This window comes from Polypterus senegalus, chromosome 2 (genome assembly GCF_016835505.1).
Source record: "Polypterus senegalus isolate Bchr_013 chromosome 2, ASM1683550v1, whole genome shotgun sequence".
In the NCBI taxonomy this organism is placed as follows: domain Eukaryota; kingdom Metazoa; phylum Chordata; class Cladistia; order Polypteriformes; family Polypteridae; genus Polypterus; species Polypterus senegalus.
Window position 1 is genome coordinate 1,584,759 of NC_053155.1, and position 17,360 is coordinate 1,602,118.

A 17,360-nucleotide genomic window follows, 5' to 3' on the forward strand; every position below is an offset into this window, starting at 1 on the left:
CTTAACAGTTCACTAATGGCCACAGTGGGATATAAAATTCCAGAATATTCAATTGGAAGTTTGGAAGCAGAGCTGCAGCATGGGCAGGAAACACGGCACTATGGGTTATCGGCCCATGAACTTCGTAACGTGAGTCTTTAGGTTTACTGCTTTTATTATCTTATCATCTGGATGCCCCCAACTCTGGTGCATGTGCCAGCCTGAGAAGGTCTTCTCTATCTCTGTGGCGTGTGAGATGGCAGCAGGGTCTTCATCTCGCTAACCCATATGCTCGTCCCCAGGATATGCAGTCCCGTTGACGAAGCTTCCTCCTCCACTAGATGGCCATGTTATCGCTTTAAGCTCTTTGACTTTTTCAACTTTATTCTTCTGGAGACTCGCTACCAGTCTAGGAAAGTTTAAAGCAATAAAAGTATAAATAGAACAAAACAACACACACACAGGAAATGTTTAAAAGTTAAAAGATAAGATAAAAAAAAAATTGGCAGGACGATAAAAGCTCTGTGGTTTTCTCAGGCCCCGTTTTGCACAAATGGCCCGGAGAGGAAGCTCTTTGCAAAGCTCACTTGATTGCAGACATGTCAGCAAAGCAAATTAAAAGGAAAAGAAAAGCTCAGAAAGTCTTCCAGGGCTCGACACCCAGAAGAATTCAACTGTCTCATCATCATCATCATCATCTTCATCATCATCATCATCATCATCATCATCATCACCAGAGCTGCTTAAAGACTTGGTGAGCTAGAAAGACTTTTATTAACGTAAGAAGCGAGACGTGCAGACGCGGCCTTCCTGCTTCAGGTGATTCTGCGTCAACGCGACTGAAGGTGAAGTGAGAAAGTGAGCTTAGTGGCAGCAAACGCACCCCCTGAAAGTGAAAGCAGTGACTCCGGTGACAATATACAAATGACAAATTAGGAAACGCAATCGGACGTGACCTTTAATTTAGACTGACTAGCATCTGCATATGTTTGAATCACAGACATCAAGTGAATGCGACGCAGAAACTCTTCAAGTAAATGAGCATGTTTGGGACTCCAGTGACAAGTGCCACTTGCTTTTTGTGTCTCCTGTGACGTAACAGGCAGTACCTGGGACACCAGTCGCGATGCCCCCTCTTACAACACCGATGGGTGTAGCGAAGCCCGACTTATTTCTGGGGGTACCAAGGTCGTAAAACAGATTTGCATGCTTTTAAAATGAGGGACGAATGGAATCAGGCCAACACCTAAGCCCCCAACACCCAAATATTAACGACACACACCAGAGAAACGTCCATACAGATTAAATATATTCAGCAACTAATATTTACAGTATATGAACTATTGACAATAATACGACGTGCGACGTTCATAAAGAATTTTAAAAACAAGTGACGTCACTTTTCTACACTGTCACCTTCCTCTGCGATGCAATGTTCCCAGTCACATGACACTCTCAGACACGGCCAATCACTACTCCTCCCTCCTGCATTCACCGTTTCCACCGGAAATGTAATAAAAGTGTGGAAACATTTTGAACGTCCCTCCTAACTATTTACAACGACAGCAATCACAAAAATACAAATGAACGCCACAAACAAACCCCCCCAGAAGATATTTACAGTCCAGAATAAGCCTTAACGGTAAGTGATGAGTGTGGACAGAAGTGGTGGAACAATCCCCCTAAGTACCGTGGACTGCTTCTGGGAAAAACAGACAATGAGCACAGTCATGCCACCAGAGTCCAGAAGGCGCAACTGTTGACAGGATTGGGGGGTAAAAAGGAAACCACCGTAGTCCTCCTCGTCCAGCTCACAAAGGGGTTCAGGAGCTGGTGGGAAATGTCAGAAAGTCCCATCACAACCTTCTCTTCCGGTTTTATGAGTACAGACTTCAAACCAGCGAGCCCATCCACATCCGTGGAAACCTGTTTAAAGGCACAGACCCCGTATTCACGATCCAGGAATCCGTCGTTATTAACTTTTAACAATCACCAAACGGGACAAGCATAGAGAAAGGAGAACGTCCCGTGTGGCAGATCTGCACTGTTAGGGCATCTCGTAGTCACTCAAAGAGGAGAAGCCAGGCTGGTGGAGACGAACACAAAAAACAGAATTTTAAAGAAAGCACAAAACCCACTCGCCAATTCACAGCCTTGGCTGGCAGAAAAGCAGATCTTGGTGACACACGCCAGGGCCTCCTGCTGGCACAGAGTTACAGCCGTGACGGTGGACCAGGAGCTGGCCTGCTTGACCATCTCATTCAGGAAGAGTATTTCTGGGCCAAAAGATAAAAGGAAACTTGGCAGCTACAGCTGATAATACTCCTACTGTGGAATTCTCCCTCCTTCATGCCGTTAATCTGTCGTCCAAATCCTATTATGGGATATCGTCTGCTGTTGAACTCTGCTCTGTACTTGTAACACTTCTATTGTATCGAGGATGACTTGTGTTGTGTTTAGAGAGAGACAGCGACTCACATTTCAAGGTGCACCTCCCAGCCTGCACGATATTATGGGATGTTCATAAAGCGAAAGAGATGCACGTGTACTACAGTAGTCATTTCCGCATAGAGAAACATTTCTTTGTAATAACTAAGAGTCAGTAGGGTCCTGTGTTAATAAGAAGTGTGCGTTAATGACCAGAGGAGGGATCGCTGCGTTTTACTTGTATTGTATATTTGTTATACTGTACGTGCCACACACGTGCGATTAGGGGGCAGCTAAAGGGCTTGAGTAACTGTAATACTACGTCAGACCAGGGGGTGGCAGAGTGTGCTGACTGTCTCTCTCTGTCTCTTAAAGACCATTCCCGGCAAATCCCGCCAGGTCCCGGTGCATCTGATGACATCACTTCAGAAACCAGACGCCCCTGATGACATCACTTCAGAAACCCGGCGCCCCTGATGACATCACTATTGGTCCCGGCGTCTTTGTACAGAAATAACTAAAGTTTCTCAAGAAAAGCTAAGTTTAGAGAAGATACATTTTTCCTTTTTATTTGCCTTTTACTGCGGTGGGTTGGCACCCTGCCCGGGATTGGTTCCTGCCTTGCTCCCTGTGTTGGCTGGGATTGGCTCCAGCAGACCCCCGTGACCCTATGTTCGGATTCAACGGGTTGGAAAATGGATGGATGGATGGATTTGCCTTTTAATTCTACATGTGTAACTACATTTTCCTTTATTCTTGTGTGGATTATTTGCTTTTAACTTTCACTAAATGTTTCTGAAACAAACCTTTGGACCGAGAGGTTTCTTTAGGCACACGTTTTAACCGTGCTTGATCTCGCCTTATACTTCGGCGGCTACACTAAAGTTTGACGACGTCATTTCCTCGTCTAGCCCTTAAAACCGCCATCTTACCTCCACTTAATGAGTTCTGTTTTGGACTCCGTCTCGTGAACAACTCAACTTTCCAAACCTTTTGCAGCCGGGATCATATTATACGGGTGGCTGCCCCAAACCTTTGTGACTGTCTGGAGTCAATTTGTTACATACGTTAAGATGCCTTGGTGTTATTTACATGCAGCAATATTATTGAATAATAGTTTATGAGATTACCTCACTAGAACTGTGAACGTCATTGATTTGGATTAGCTAGGGCCTACTTTGAGTAATACTGACATCTAGTGGACGTTTGTGTAATTGACCAATAAGTTTTAGCTATTCTTTTTATTGTAAACCGCACACGCACACACATGCTGTATACACCTGTGCAGATACAGGTGTGGATATCTTTGAATAAATAAGTCCGTTTCATTCTGAGCTGCTGTGTGGAATTCTGGGCATCTCCTGACCGACACTCCGGAGTGAACGCACTGCGGATACAGTGGTCCTTTGCTACAGTTGTATTGTATTGTCACCCTTCTCTTTTTGACACCCACTGCACACCCAATCTACCTGGAAAGGGGTCTCCCTTTGAACTGCCTTTCCCGAGGTTTCCTTCCATTTTTTAGGTTATTTCTTTGTCTTCTTAGAGTCAAGGCCTTGGCTGTCAAGAAGCAGGGCCTGTTAAGGCCCATTATGGCACCCCTTGTGCAAAAATAAATTATATTGTATTGTCATGCATGCACGTCAGGCTCACTTCAGGTAGGTGGTGCCACCCTCGGCATTGAAGGAAAGGAAAGTCCAGCAACCCTGGGGGACCTTTTGGGGATTTCATTTTGGTGTCAACAAAGCAAATGTACAGCTGAAGGGCCACCTGGGTAGCCTAAAATGTCATGCAGCGTGTGCCAGAGCCCATAGCTGTGATCTGCCCCTGGTTTCCAATCCCTCAGACGTCTCACCCGAGGGTCCGCATTAGGAGACTGGTGAGCGTTGAAGAGACAGCAAAGACTGGCTTATTGTTGGTCATGTGATGCGTGTCGAATGTTCCTTCCAATTTCTCTTTTCTTGTAACCCAGTCTTGCCCTTCTTAGTGTCATCAATCAGTCAGACTGGGTCATGTCCGATCCAATCAGATCCGTCACTGACACTCGTAGTGGAGTATTGTCCACTGCTTAACCCTCCTCGGGACACTTCACACACTGCACGTGGCTCTTTCCCATTGAACAGATGCCATCCTAAGTGACACAAGCATGAGTTGGCAGCAGCTAAGGGATGCCACACAAGACAGAAAGGAATGCAGGCAGCTGGCCCAGAGAGTCGCCGCAAGTCGTAAACAACTGAGTGGATCAATCAGTCGATGAACGGCTGGCACACCTTGACCCCTGAGAATGACATTGGCAATGCCACTTACCGACCAACGACGTGTAACTGCCGCTGTGTGCACCACTGTTGAGATGCCCCCTCAGCCTTCTAATCCTGCGAGAAAGAAAGCGCCAGCCTATCCACACCACTTTATTACTGCAGCCACTGAATCTGAGCAGACAAAGTATAGAAATTTAAAGTAGTGATTATTGAGAATAGAAAAATATGCAATAAATGGCAGAAAATAGGGAATAATAGTAAAGCCTGGGCATAAAACACGTAGCCCACCCTTACTTGCTTGCTTGCTTGTTGTCACACATGTCACCTTCTGGGTTCATATGAAATAGCACCCCATGACAAGAGGTCTTGACTCCTTTACCCCCTCAACCTTGAGGGCCATGAAGCCCCCTGCCAGTCCGCTCGATGTAAAAAGGAGACGTTCCACAAAGGTGGGCTCTCATTGTAGAACTGACCACCGCAGAGAGCACAAGAGAAACTGAGAAAGTGCGCCCCTTAAAGAGCACTAATTCAAGGGAACTGTCCCAACCAGAGAGTGCCATTGAACACGAGTTTTCTTCTTGGGTTTTGCCCCCGTTGGCATCCCAAGCATTTGGCTTTTCCTGGCCTCATCAGTTGCCCGCTACAACTGTGTATGTGGATGTGAAAAGAGCATCCCCACACCGTATTAGTGCACGTTCGAAAGTAGACACGTTTGCTTCTTAATACTCGCTGTGACAAATCTCCTATAAAATAAAGATACTAATATAAAAGAAGGCGAACACGAAGTCGTTCTTGTGCATATTGTAACCACACAGTTTATCTAATTGGGCTCTGCAGGTTTAAAAGCGGAAGCGTGTGGTCATTTCCTACTGTACTTCTAAAAACTGACTTGAGACCAAATGTGGTCAACTCCGTGATGTCAGATGCGACTTCCGTGCCAGTCTGATAAGCCTGCCATCTCAGATGAGGCAGCGATAGCCGCCTGAATCATTCCTGTGTTTTGTAACAATGCCACTCTGTATTTTATGAGACCTGCACACCGTGCGGCTGCTTTGTTTCATTTTTACTTCTGCACGACTGCTTTGTGGTCACCGAGTGAGCTGATGGGCGTGTAGCTTGTGAGTTTAAGCCCTCTGCTGCTGCCCAAAGTGCTGAACCTGAGCACTTGGTGGGGGTCTGTGCATTGGTCTGTTTTGAGCCATGCTTACATGTTAGGGGGCTTCATCAGAGTTTCATGGACACCTTAGTTGAAGACACAAGCAGCTGTTAGTCCCTAGTTAAAGAGGGTCCTGTGGCTCCTGCTGCTCCTTAGCTGCCTTGTTCCCCTCAAGTGTCCCATTTGTGTTTCTGCCGCATGCAGAGGATTCGTTAAGTTGGGAAAAGTCATGGGGTTGTTGCCATGTCTCGGTCAGACAGAAAAAGTCAAACTTGCGATCAGTGAGAAGATCGTGGATGAGATACCCCATGCTCGTAAGTGAGCGGATGTTCAGCAGACCGAAGTTAACAATGGCATTATCACATTTAGCAACGGTGTTTAAGGACCGGGCTAGGCTGGCTAACACACTGTGGTCAGCGCCTAAATTACATCGAGGATGTCGAGAACTGGACCAGATGGAGTTTATTATTTTCGAACTGTCAGTTTGGAGACTCCGGCAGGACCCATGGTGGATATATCGTCACTTCTTTTCTGTACAGTGCCTAAATGAGAGCAACTGCATCCCTCCCTCAATGGCCACCTCTTCAGTCCAGAAGGTGCTGCCTCATATTGGACTCAAGCCGACGCATGCTGGAGTCCCCCAAAGCAGAGCCGCTTCAAGTAAAAGGCCTGTAGCGGGTCCTACATATTGTGTTCATGCTGAAAGTAAATGTCCTGTGAATTAAATCACTTTAAGGGGAGGGGGTGGTCAAGCTGTGCCCGCGGGTGTCCTGTGGGGCAACGGGATGCAGAATGGAGGAAAGGAGGAATCTGGAGAAGGAGTTCAGGGGGCGCTCCATTTAACAAACGAGACTCCGATGTGTGTCGACTGGTCTGTGAGCGGGTCAGCGAAGATGTCTTCCGCTTCACGTTGAGGGACGCTTGACACCTTAACAACCGGGTGGGGCGTTCAGTGGCTTCAAGGGACACTCCAGTATAGTGCATAGGGAAAGCACACCACTTGTTTTACTTTTCTTGTACCCTGCAATTAACTGGGTTAGCCAGTTGGGTTGGAACTTTTAGAAAATACACAGAGATAGGAAAACTGGGGGTCCCTTTAAAACACAGGTGGGGATGTCTGTCTGAAATATATATGTTGTTACACACGTACTCTTGGGAGGCAGGCAAAGGGCTTCACCGAGGGCGGAAATCAAGGATGGGGACTGATGAAGTGCACTGAGCCGTCTTCTTCCTCTTCTACAGATCACCTGAACGGAAGCCAAGTTCCCTAGCCACGCCTCCTACTGACCTCACTTCCGGCTCAAGCTCCCAAGGACCCGCCCCTTCCTGCCCCACGACTATAACAGCCCAGCACCTTCTCCTTGCTGGTTTGTTCCTGTTTGGGCACTGAACCACTGAACCTTTCTGCTGCTGTTATTTTTGTTGCCTGCCATCATGTACATTACTGTATACTGGACAGGCCCCAAACCCTTTTTCTGCCTTTTTTTTGTCTTTTACAATGTATGTATATATATATATATATATATATATATATATATATATATATATATATATATATATATATATATACTGTATGTGTGTGTGTATGTTCTGGTTCTATTTAAGTCGTGTCAGTAATTAGGGGTTACTCATTGTATCTGTATCAGTTCAATTGAATTCCCATTTAAATTGTTATTTGTTTATTTGTGTTGCTTTCTTTATGCATGATATTCTAAGGGGGAAGATTAGTATAATTATGTTTGAATTCCAATAATATACACACCTAATCGAGTCTGGGGGGCTTATTTTCTCCTTCCTGCTTTACAAATGTCACCTTCACAAAAGGGGATCCAATTAGGGCTAAGGTGCTGAGGGACAGTCATTTTCTCTGATGAATCCCCTTTCCGATTGTTTGGGCCATCCGGTAAAAAAGAAGAAAAGGTGAGCGGCGCCACCATCAGTCCTATGTCACTGTGCCAACAGTAAAGTATCCTGAGACAAGGCAGTGAATAAAGAATGGGACCACAACATCCTGCGAGAGCAACTTCTCCCAACCATCCAAGAACAGTTTGGTGACCAACATGACGGAGCACCAGGCCTTAAGGCAAAAGTGACAACTAAGTGGCTCAGGGAACATTTCGGGGAACTTTGGGATCCATGACCAGGAAACCCCATTGAGAAGGCGGGTGGACAAACAAAAGCCCCCAAATTCTTACAAAGCACTGACTATCATTCAGGATTGGGCCCAGGAGTTGATTGCCAGCCTGCCAGGGTGAATTGCAGAGGTCTTGAAGAAGAAAGAAGAGTCGACACTGTAAATATGGACTCTTTGCTCGTAAACTTCATGTCCTTGTCAATAAAAGCCTTTGTAACTTCTGAACTGCTTGTAATTGTACTTCAGGACACCATAGAAACATCTGACACAAAGATCTAAAATCTCTGAAGCAACACTTGGCTCAGTCTCAGAACGTTTGACCACGGCTCTATTGTGTCTCAGGGAGAGTATTTTGAGGGTGATTACATTTTAGAAATGTTCAGAGAAATATACAATTTAAAAAATACAAACTCATAAGGCACAAATAAATGAACAGTTAAAGTGTACAAGCAGACACACTGTGGAGGGACCACAGCTTTAAACCTCTTGGAGGGACACTTTAGTGTCAAAAGGAGGACTGACTAATCACTTGATGTCACACTCAAATGAACAACTTAATACAGAACAGGACAACCCGACTCTGACCAGAGTCCGCGACCGAAATTCAATTTCAGATCTACAAGGCGGCTGGAATGCTCCATTACCATAAAACTCAAGTCAAAGAAGGAATGACTGAATTCTGTTGGATGTCTACTGAAAGTCATTTTATAGGCAGAAGCATGTGAATCCACCACAATATCAAGTCATTTAAATGCGTGCACATTTGTATATTAAGATAACGGCTATTATTGAGACACAGGAAATGTCCGCACTGACAGGATATAAAAAGTACCTTCATCTGATAAGCAAGTGTTAAAACGTGAGGTGTGAACAGCTCGGGCGCGGAGCTTCTGCATGAAAGAGATGAAGAGTGACAGACTCACAAACTGTGAAATCTGCTCAGGCTGAAGGGCCACCTCACGTCCTCGGGTCTCTGCTGTGCCTGGAACATCATGTGAGCCGTCCGTCCTCAGTCATTAGGCGGTCTAATTCTGACATCATAAAACAGGAACCATCCAAAAAAGGAAATACAAAATGTGCTCCTCACTCACAAAAAGGCATTCGGCATCCTCAGGGACTGAAAGAAGGAAACTGATTAGCTGTGGATTGGAAAAACAGACTTTATAGGAAACTGACGGCAAATCCCTAGTCCTTTTTTTTATTTTTTGTTTGCAAGCTGCAAAGCCAAAGGTCATCATCATATCTTAGCACACCACTGCTGTATCTAGGTAAGAGTGGCATCATTAGCATCCTTAAGATCTTCATTGGTACATATAAGGCCTTGGGAACATTCATGGAGAATGTGGCCCATTGTTTGGGTGGGCTCACCACAGGGACATTCAGCGCTTGATGTGAGGCCCCATATAAATAGACTGCCCCTTGTTTTGCCCACCTTTGACCCAGCTCGGATAAGTGCGACTCAGTCTTTCATAGAGAGGATGTTCCATTGGGTAGATGCTCTTGAGTTGTAGGAAGACCATCATTGGGAGGGCTATGGCCAGTCTCTCGCCACCTCTCAAGCCTATGTTTTGTAGATTGCTTTGGATTGAGGGGTTCCACTGTGGTGAAACTCTGACGAGAAGGTAGTCGGCGATTCACCTCCTGATGATGGTCAAGTAGGTGTCTGGAGTCCATCAGTTGCTTGAACCTTTCTACTCCTGAAAAAGCCACAGGTATGACGAGTTTATTGACGGTTTGGAAAGGACTTCTGGAGAACTTTACTTCATTTTTAAAGTTTGCACATAAGCAAATCACTGATTAACGATGTTAGCTGAAGTTCTGCTTTAATGACGGGAGTGCACAGGTGCTCTGTTTCATTTACTTTTTCATTTTGTTCCTTTAGATTTGTACATTTATTGACCACTCCTGTTGGATTAAAGGACGTGTTTTCGTGTTTGAATCGCTTTAATTAATTGCAGCACTAAAAGGGTCATTTCAACTTTAAAAGCATTAGCAAGATGTGGTGTGACCTAGCGGTGAGGCCAGAAATTACAAAGTGGGTGACACCAGGAAACAGCAGAGTGGGCTGCACTAAGCCATTCCAGGGAGAAATGAACCCCCTTTCAAGGTTTTGCACTGGAACAATGTGGACGAGAGCAGGCCACACAGCCCACCAAAGCTCACCAGTCCTGTCCACTTAGTTCTTCTAAAATAACATGAAGTCGAGTTCTGAAAGTCCCTGAAGTCCTACTGTCTACCATGCTAACTTGTAGCTTATTCCGAGTGTCTGTGGTTCTCTCTGTAATGAAAAACTTCATAAGTTTCCAACTGTGCCCCCATGTTCTTGATGAACTCCTTTGAAAGTCACCATCACTGGACTAATTCCCTTCATAATTTTAAACACTTCAGTCAGGTCTCCTCTTAATCTTCTTTTGCTTAAACTATAAAGGCTCAGCTCTTTTAATTTTTCCTCATAATTCATCCCCTGTAGCCCTCAATCAGCCTGGTCGATCTTCTCTGGACTTTCTCTAGTGCTGCTATGTCGTTTTTGTAGCCTGGAGACCCAAACTGCACACAGGACTCCAGATGAGGCCTCAGCAGTGTTTCATAAAGCTGGAGCAGAACCTCCTGTGACTTGTACTGCACACATCAAGGCGCTATATAACCTGACAGTCTGTGAGCCTTCTTAATGGCTGCTGTCTGGCAGTGTCAAGTCAACTATGAATCCTAAATCCTTCTAATAAAGTGGACTTTTGATATTTTATGCGTCACAAATCTGCCCAAGCCTGTATTCTGTCCAAGTCCCTCTCAGATCAGGTCAGGTTGGGGAGCATGCACTGGTATAGTGAGTTGCTGCATCACCACATGACAAAAACAGCTCAGTTCCACCCTTCGGATGTTATGTGGGTATCCCCTTGGCCTGGTCAAGCTACTCGTGTACCCAACAATGAGGATCCTACAAGCCAGATCACCCTTGGGGAATCATGCTATATGGTCGTAGTGCCCTCACAATGCAGGTAATGTGCCTCATTTGCGTCTCCATGAGCAACACAGAGTTAAACCAGTGGGACCCAAGGATTCTCCAAAGAGACACAGGAGTCCAGTCTTCATCTCAGATCACTGGATAGCGACCATGTCTCACAAACATTGAGCACCAGGACTCCAAAGACTTGGACCTTCGTCATTTTCCTGATATCAGGAGAGCCACACACCCCTTTCCAGTGACCCCATGACTCCCCATACTCTCCCAATCTGCCTACTGACTTCACAGTAAGAGTCACCAGAGTCACATGAATGTCAGTGCCAAGGTAAGTAAACCTCTCGATGACGAGGTCGCCACTCTCTCTCCACAGAGACAGACACCCTGCTGATGGCCGTGCCCAGGAGGTCATTAAAGGCCTGGCTCTTTGGTTTTTATCAGGACCTTTCCAATCAGTTGAATTGACCACAGGTGGACTCTAAATAAGGCACAGAAACATCTCAATGATGAGCAACAAAATGGGATGCGCCTGAGACAAATTTCAAGTGTCATAACAAAGGGTTGGAATACTTGTGTCAGTGTGACATTTATTTTCTAATAAATATTTTAAAATTTCCAAGATCTGTTTTTCGCTTTGTCATTCTGGGGCTTTGAATGTTACTTGATGTAGGATTAAATTAATTTAAATGATTTTATCACAAGGCTGCTACATAACATATTCTGAATAAAGTGAAGAGGTCTGAATAGGCTTTGAAGGCGCCGCATTTACAGACCATAATACTTCTGTAAACACTGTTTGCTGCTTTTAGGACATGCATGTGTTTGAGTGAGAGTCAAAATGACAGTAAGGTACACACAGTAGTTATTAAGCGTCCAATATGCTGCATCACTCTGCGTCTCGAGCACCTTCAGCTCTGTATTTTCTTCAAGTGTCCAATCTTTTGGTGACTCTGGCCACTCATGGTGGCTTTTCCTGTAGAGGCTCATTTCCATGTTTGATAAAAAGTTTATACCCTGCAGCCCCGCCATAGCACCTCCATCTGTAAGCTCTTATAAACCGAGGCTTGGCACAGCTGATGTTTCCTTTCTGCTGGTGGTTTATTCTCGTCTTGACTGTGGTGTTATTTTTGTCATTACTTAATGATATCACGGCACCACTCGAGGCTGGATTAAGAGCTCCACAGGCCCCTCAAAGGTCACCCTCGCCTCATGTCACCTCACCTGCCCATATGCATACCCTCACACATGAGGCACACCATTGATGTCCATGATAAATAAATCCCCATCGTCTTTTGTCAGTTTTTGTATTTCAATGAATGCAACAAACAAACTGATCAGTGCAACATCTCGTCAATGGGAAATGAACTTGACGTTTCTGAACATCTGACATTTTCAAAACGCCTAATGCCGCTTTCTGTGATATGGAACTGATTCATTTAGTATGATATATTTGTACCAAATTAGGTAAAAGTCTCGTCACTTGAGCTTGATGTTGTTTGGTATGTTTGACCTCCTCTTGTTGTCCTCCACATTAACACTTTGAACTCTGTCCTCCCCTGCGTTTTGTTACTATAACCCTGTAACCCTAGGCTCTTCAGAAAGTCTCAACTATTTGATTTGTAAAAGGAACATTTTATTATATGGTGACAATATGATGATAAGCCACAGCCTTATAGCAACAGATTGATGATATAGAATAAGCTGTGTCACTTTCAGCTTTCATCGTTTTCTACCATCCGTTATAAGCACCGAAGCTGCACGTTTCAGTCATGTGCTTCAAATAGTTTTCCGTGCCTGAAGCAATGCACAGGATTTTCCAATGCGTCTCCCCTTCCCTGCGGGGCTCTCGAACTGTCAGGACATCACTACATGGACATTCTGCCAGCCACTGACTGCCAACAATTACCAACTACTAAATGTGTTGTGTGCGACGAGCGTGGACAACGTAACGAGACACAGTTTTATTTGTGGCACCTGTCCTTCTAAGCCTGCACCCTGCATGGTGCCCTGCTTCAAGGGGTCTCATTCACATGCACACTTGTAGGCAAGCTGTTGGGAAGAATGAAGTAATAATAATAAACTGCTTCTTTACATTTTTCATTGGACTTGCATACATTGTGAGGTTTCTGAAGTCTTTTAAAAAATGGGACGAGGTGTGCTTTCTACGTCTGTAGAGGAGTGCTTGTCCATTGCCAGGGCAGCGCTGCAGCAGAGCCCCGTGGAAGCAAATCCGAGCCGATTGCGGCCCCGCTATAAGCGCCTGTCGTCAATGGGTGACTCAAAGAGAGCAGGACTCACATGACCACCACGGCCCTGTCCGACTGCTGTGTCTGTGTTTCAGAGAGGAGTAGATCCCACTACAATAAATGTGTTCCTGTTTCTGAAGCTGAGTAAAGCTGGCTTTGCTAAAGTGCTGAGACTCAGCCTCGTGTGTTGGGGTGCAAGACTCACGCATCACAACATTTTCACCGTTTTGACCGTTCCTGTTTATAATCAAACCATTGCTTTCTAATAAGTTTCTTTATGTTTTGTCAAGTTTGAACAGAGTTCATTATTTATCATACAGTATATGCAGCAGCGTCCTGGTAATAAATGGCCCAGCCTCCAATGTGCTAAGACCACAGAATCGGAAAGCACCCCACTGCCAGGAGCAGCCATATTAGCCTTTTCCTGACCTGACCATCTGAAACGTTGCTCTCATTGGTCTCAAATGCAGGATTTATGGGCTGACCAAATCATCTTATAAGTTATTGAAAATTTCAGGTGTGATTTTCACCAAAAACATCTTTTTCTTTAATCTCCATCTTTTTGTTTTCATTTCGCTGCACCACTCGGCTGTTGTTTTTGAATAATCATTCATTTGGACTTCTCCTCTTCTAGAGACACAAGAACATCACATGTACTAATAAAAGTGACCAATGAGCCACCTGTTCTGATTGTGTCCCGCTCACATCAACCAATCAGGACTCCAATTCTTCATTTAAAAGCTTTGAATTTTGGCCTGGTTGGATTGGTTTGTAATCGTGAGGATCAAAGCTGGGTTGCTGTGAGTGCCTGTGGTGTCTGTGAACACGTGAACTTGTCCTTTCATTACTGTATTCGCATGCTATATGCTAAGGTCCCTTTGTGAGCAGGGCCGCAGTGGGTGCACTCAACTCACCCTGATGGTAGATCTGGCCATGACGCTGCCATTTTGAGTTTTCATATTGTGCGTCACCAGATGGCCACAACCGTACTGTTGATCACCTGACTGCCAGAAGTGACATCAGCATAATGAGGTCATTTAAGATGATGGCACTGTGATGAACGTAACTGACACTCCTTAATCAATTCCGTCCATCCATCCAACTATTTTCTGCCTGTTATCCAAGTCTGGGCCATGGGGGTAGCCATTCTAAGTAATAACACCCAGACACTCCTTTACTTCGTGCCAGAAAAGCAGTGGGTCCAGATGGTGTATCGCCATGACTGCTGAAGGCCTGTGCGTTGGAGCTGGGGAGTCCTCTACAGCGCATCTTCAACCTGAGCCTGGAACAGGGGAGAGTCTCGAGGCTTTGGAAGACATCTTGCATCACCCCAGTCCCATAGGTATCACGTCCAAGTGAGCTGAACGACTTCCGGCCTGTTGCTCTGACGTCACATCTGATGAAGACCATGGAACGGCTGCTGCTTCACCACCTGAGACCACAGGTCCACCATGCCCTCGACCCCCTGCAGTTCTCATACCAGGAGAAGGTGGGAGCGGAGGATGCCATCATCTATATGCTACACCGATCCCTCTCCCACTTGGACAGAGGCAGTGGTGCTGTAAGAATTATGTTTCTGGACTTCTCTAGCGCCTTCAACACCATCCAACCTCTGCTCCTTAGAGACAAGCTGACTGAGATGGGGGTAGACTCACACCTGGTGGCATGGATTGTGGACTATCTTACAGACAGACCTCAGTATGTGCGTCTCGGGAACTGCAGGTCTGACATTGTGTTCAGCAATACAGGAGCGCCACAGGGGACTGGACTTTCTCCGGTCCTGTTCAGCCAACATACATCAGACTTCCAATACAACTCGGAGTCCTGCCACGTGCAAAAGTTCACTGATGACACTGCTATGGTGGGCTGCATCAGGAGTGGGCAGGAGGAGGAGTACAGGAACCTAATCAAGGACTTTGTTAAATGGTGCGACTCAAACCACTTACATCTTAACACCAGCAAGACCAAGGAGCTGGTGGTGGATTTTAGGAGGCCCAGGCCCCTCATGGACCCTGTGATCATCAGAGGTGACTGTGCAGAGGGTGCAGACCTTTAAATATCTGAGAGTGCAGCTGGATGACAAATGGACTGGACTGCCAATACTGATGCTCTATGTAAGAAAGGACAGAGCAGACTATACTTTCTGAGAAGGTTGGCATCCTTCAACATCTGCAGTAAGATGCTGCAGATGTTCTACCAGATGGTTGTGGCGAGTGCCCTCTTCTACGCGGTGGTGTGCTGGGGAGGCAGCATAATGAAGAAGGATGCCTCACGCCTGGACAAACTTGTTAAGAAGGCAGGCTGTATTGTAGGAGTAAAGTTGGACAGTTTAACATCTGTGGCAGAGCGATGGGCACTAAGCAAACTCCTGTCAATCATGAAGAATCCACTGCATCCACTGAACAGGATCATCTCCAGACAGAGGAGCAGCTTCAGTGACAGACTGCTGTCACCGTCCTGCTCCACTGACAGACTGAGGAGACCCCACACTATGAGACTCTTCAATTCCACCCGGGGGAGTAAATGCTAACATTACTCAGTTATTGTCTGCTTTTTTTATTTTTATTTTTTTCATTTTTTTTTTTCATTTTTATTACAATTTAATTTAATATTGTTTCTTTGTATCAGTATACTGCTGCTGGATTATGTGAATTTCCCCTTGGGATTAATAAAGTATCTATCTATCTATCTATCTATCTATCTATCTATCTATCTATCTATCTATCTATCTATCTATCTATCTATCTATCTATCTATCTATCTATCTATCTATCTATCTATCTATCTATCTATCTATCTATCTATCTATCTATCTATCTACCTACCTACCCTGCCATCTCCTCTAACTCTGAGGTGTTACCCGGCCAGCCGAGATATATAACCTTTCCTGTCTGTCCAGGGCCTGCCCCAAGGTCTCCTCCTGGTTGGATAAGCCTGACATAGCTCCCCAGGAAGGCATTCAGGAGGTACCCTAATCAGATGTCCAAAGCACCTCAACTGACTCCTTTTGTTGTGGAGGTTGTGACGGGCAGCCGGGTCCCATGCCCGGCCTGGATGCCCCTTCAACACTGGATCTAGAGGAACAGCCATGGGATGCACTCTACATCCCTCGGAATGCTTGATGGTAGCCCTCCGGGGTTACATTGGGGCCTCAGGTGTAAGACTTCAGGACTCAGACCTGTTGGGCTCCATGGCCACCACCCGGAGGAGCTGCATGGCTTAACGAGCCTCTGTGGGTTGGAATGCAGCCACACTCGGAATTAGGCCAATTACCACCTGTAGCACTTCTGTGAGGGCTACAAAAAGAGCCTGCAGCCACCACTCAGAAGCCAGAATCAGGAGGAAGAGGACGAGGTTGTCTGGGAGAAGTGGTGGTGCCAGAGGCTTGTGTTGCGTGGACTTAAGTGCTTGTGGGACTGTGTATTGCCTGTGGGGTTCACGGGGAAGACGTGCCCCACAGGTGAAGAAAAATAAAAGTCTTTGTGCTTTTACATGTGCCTCTGGGGCAGTCTGTGCCGTGTCGGGCGCAATATAGCGCCTTCATTTTACAAGGTGCAGAGACTCCTCTTTAATGTGTGCACTCTTCATCCTGCCTCTAAAGCTCTGCCCAGACACCCTGTGAAGTTAACTCTTCTGCCCCTTGCATCCATGATTGTGTTCTGTTGGTCGCTACCTACAGCTCATGACCATACACTCTTTAAAATAAAGGTGTCAAAGTGTTTTGTCAAAGTGATGCCATTTTTGAATCCCAAAAGACCTATCCACATGAAGGTTCCAGAAAGAACAATTACTAATTTAATTTTGTAGCAGGCTCCGTAAAGTAAACCGTAACCGTAAACCATGAATAGATGGTAACAGATTTGTGAAGCACCAATGGGTCCTGATTTTAAAAGGACTCTTGTAACATACAACACATGCCAATTGTTAATGTGGTGGTGCCTTGCCATGCAGTGCACCATAAGATTTCAGGGTTCTTACATATTAGGAAGCGTTTCAAAGCACGAAGAACCAACTTCATATACAGAGAACCCTTCCCAAAATGAAATGGTGTTTAGTCAACCAATAGTTCTACAAGAAACCACACAAGCCAGTATAGAGCCATAAATAGCCCTGAAGAACTAACATTTTTAAGAGTGTAGGTGAGGGTAGGAACGTTGATCGACTGGTAGATCGAGAGCTGAGCCATTACTCTTCACTACAA